Below are 3041 nucleotides of genomic sequence, written 5' to 3' on the forward strand. Positions count from 1 at the left end.
AAGAACTTGTAGCATTCCGCCACAATTCAGTATTCGTATTGTTAGCTGACACCGAGCAGCTGGTACATAATTGAATAGAGTTGTTTAAACGTGGCGGAATGCTACAAGTTCTTCAAATACCTATAGAATGATAGGTTTCTTTTTTTGTGAGTGTAAAACACTTAATTACACCATTCGTTGTTCGTAGCTTCTTCTAATTGTTGAAGTGGTGTTGCTGAGAAGATTGGTTTCGAGAACTGTCCATAATGGCTCGACAACACTTAAATCTGGCGGATCTTCCTCGTCTTCTTTGAACCAGTTTTAACAATTTCATCAGTATAAATTAGTACATTGCTTTCTTGAATTATACTAGTTCCGTTTGGTATTAGAAGGTTTATCATAAGTGTGAAAACCTGGTAAGCATCATCATAAGTGTCAACCTGGTCAGCAGAAAAGTTTAAATAATCATTTGCTGTCACTTTATCTCTCAGTGAGATCAAAAGTTCTAAACTATTTCAAAAAAAGTTACTCTTAGCATCAAAGAGCCTCCATCATGATTCATTTGACATTCTGGTTTGGAAGTTCCTTTTGGTTTTTTCTCCCACACATAAACATATTCATAAACATAAAAGATGATCCAACCGATGAAACCGCATTCTTTCACTGATCTTTGGTTCAACTTTTGTGTTCTTGACACAAGTTTTTGCATTTGTTTGTGTTTCAAGAGATCGGTTGCTGTAGGCTAACGTTAAGTTCTGTGTACACTTTTGACTGTTTAGGATTTTCAGGTAAAACTGATTTCCCCAGTTGGTGACAAGATAGGTTCTCTTAATAACGGAAGATTCGATAAGATAGTTACTGCAAAATTATTCTGTGCTTTCTGATTTTTGAAGTCGTCATAAATAAGTAACTAAAGACTAAACACAAATACGCAATTAAAGCAAAAGTGTTTCAAATTCGATGATGAGGAACCCACTTTGAGACTAATAATGCTTGGAGACGGCTTGAATGGGTAATGAAGAAAACTTTGATATAAGTTTAACATAACAGCAAATGTACAACGTTTCGACAAGGTTTTGTCATCCTCAGTGGACAGTTGCCTTTACTAGAAAGTTATTTCTAATTTGATGATATATTTTCTATACTGTATCTCTCAGATTAGCTACTTAAATTGTTAACGTCAGACATATTCAGAGCAACTAACGCTAAACATGTGATTAGGAAATGCAAGAGAGGTCATTACCTCAAGAGGTCACCTGATTGCCAATGGAAAAGATGCATTCTAAGTTCACATATCACAGATTTTGTTTACTTGTTTGTGATTAAGCATGAAGCAACAGAATGGGCTACCTGTGCTGCGCCCATCACGGGTATCGGAATCCGGTTTTGGGCGTTATAATTCTTCAGACTTACCACTGTGCCACGGGGAGGGGGCATACCATAGATGATTTTACTGCTATTTTTCCCACAAGAAGACAAAAGGTGCTACTCTATAGGGTGAACGACAAATAACAATGGGTAGCTAGAGCAAAAAAAAAGGAAATTAGTGATCTTGTTGATCAACATAATAGTTAGAAACTAGACAAACTCGCACAAATAACAAGTTTGAGAATTTCTGTATTGACACAAAGGGATAGAAAACGCATATTATGCTTATATACTGCAACTGTAATATTTTAGTTTGGTCTCACGAATCATGAATCTGTAAAGTTAGTTTTTATGCTTGTCTGATGTGGTTTTATTTTACTTTATTTATACTGCGTCACTTTTTCTTGACACACATTCATTATTTTAGGTGTTTGTGTCACTGAGAGTACAGTTAGATAATTGCTTATAATCATTCCTCTTTCACTTGTTTAAAACATTTCTTTAAAAAAAAAAGTAACATATTATTCGTAATCTGTGAATTCATGGCCAGTTTAGAGATTTAAACTTGTCCCAGCCGATTCAAACACCTGAATCACATACTAGCGGCAATCTGTGCGCCTCTGTTGTACTTTATAGAACTCTTGGCACTATCTGTGTATTATATCATAATTACTTCACACTCCTCTCTCTTTTTTGCCCTCAGGCGCCAGCATCCTTCAGGTAATGAAGTACCGTGTATATTATTAGCATGTTCTCGAAAATAAAGTTTTTACCATTAGTGCTGTACATGTAACTGGATGAAGAAAACTAAATCGAATTACTGCTCCACGTGCTGCGATTTTTCTAAATAATTGTGTTATAACTAAATACACACACCATTTTCTATCTTGCGAAATCGCTGATGATAACGTCATGAATCACGACCACAACATATATATTCCTACTGTCAAATCCCTCTACGATGCTATGGACGCAGAAACATATGCCATTTTTGCTTTTATATTTTGAACTTTTAACTTGATATTTTAGGTTAGCGTCTCTACAGTTTTGAAAATTTAAATATGTTGCTTGATCTCGCAGAAAAAGCAAACCTATAATTTTAAATAAAGGTAAAAATATTTCAAAACTTATATGATATTCCATTTTATTAATTTTAGTTCTTCATTTTTTCGGGTATTTCTCAGCATTAACAAACATTATTAATGATGTATGATCTGCTATTCTTCTTTAGGACCCCTCCCCTCTGGTGTAGTAAAAAAACAAGTTCCAACAGAACCTTTTACTAATATGGGCAGCTTCCAGTTATATATTTGAGAAATAAAATGAGGTGGCGCAACTATCAGTGCAGTAAGCAATATTTTTGTTTGCAATTAAGTACAAAGCTACACAATGGGCTATCTGTGCTCTGCCCATCACGGAATCGAAACCCAGTTTCTAGCGTAATAAGTCTGCAGACATACCGCTGTGCCACTGGTGGACTAATAAATCTTGAAGTGGAAATTACAATACAATCCTTTATGCTACATCTATTGAAGCACGCAAACTTTTAGATCTGTCACTACAATTTCGCAGGAAACCTTCCCTTGTGAATGTTGTTGTTGTTGTTTGTAGCTATGCACAAAGCTACACAATGGACTATCTGTGCTCTGCCCACCACGGGTATCGAAACCCGGTTTATAGAGTTGTAAGTCCGG

Source organism: Limulus polyphemus, unplaced genomic scaffold (assembly GCF_000517525.1).
Source record: "Limulus polyphemus unplaced genomic scaffold, Limulus_polyphemus-2.1.2 Scaffold896, whole genome shotgun sequence".
Lineage (NCBI taxonomy): Eukaryota > Metazoa > Arthropoda > Merostomata > Xiphosura > Limulidae > Limulus > Limulus polyphemus.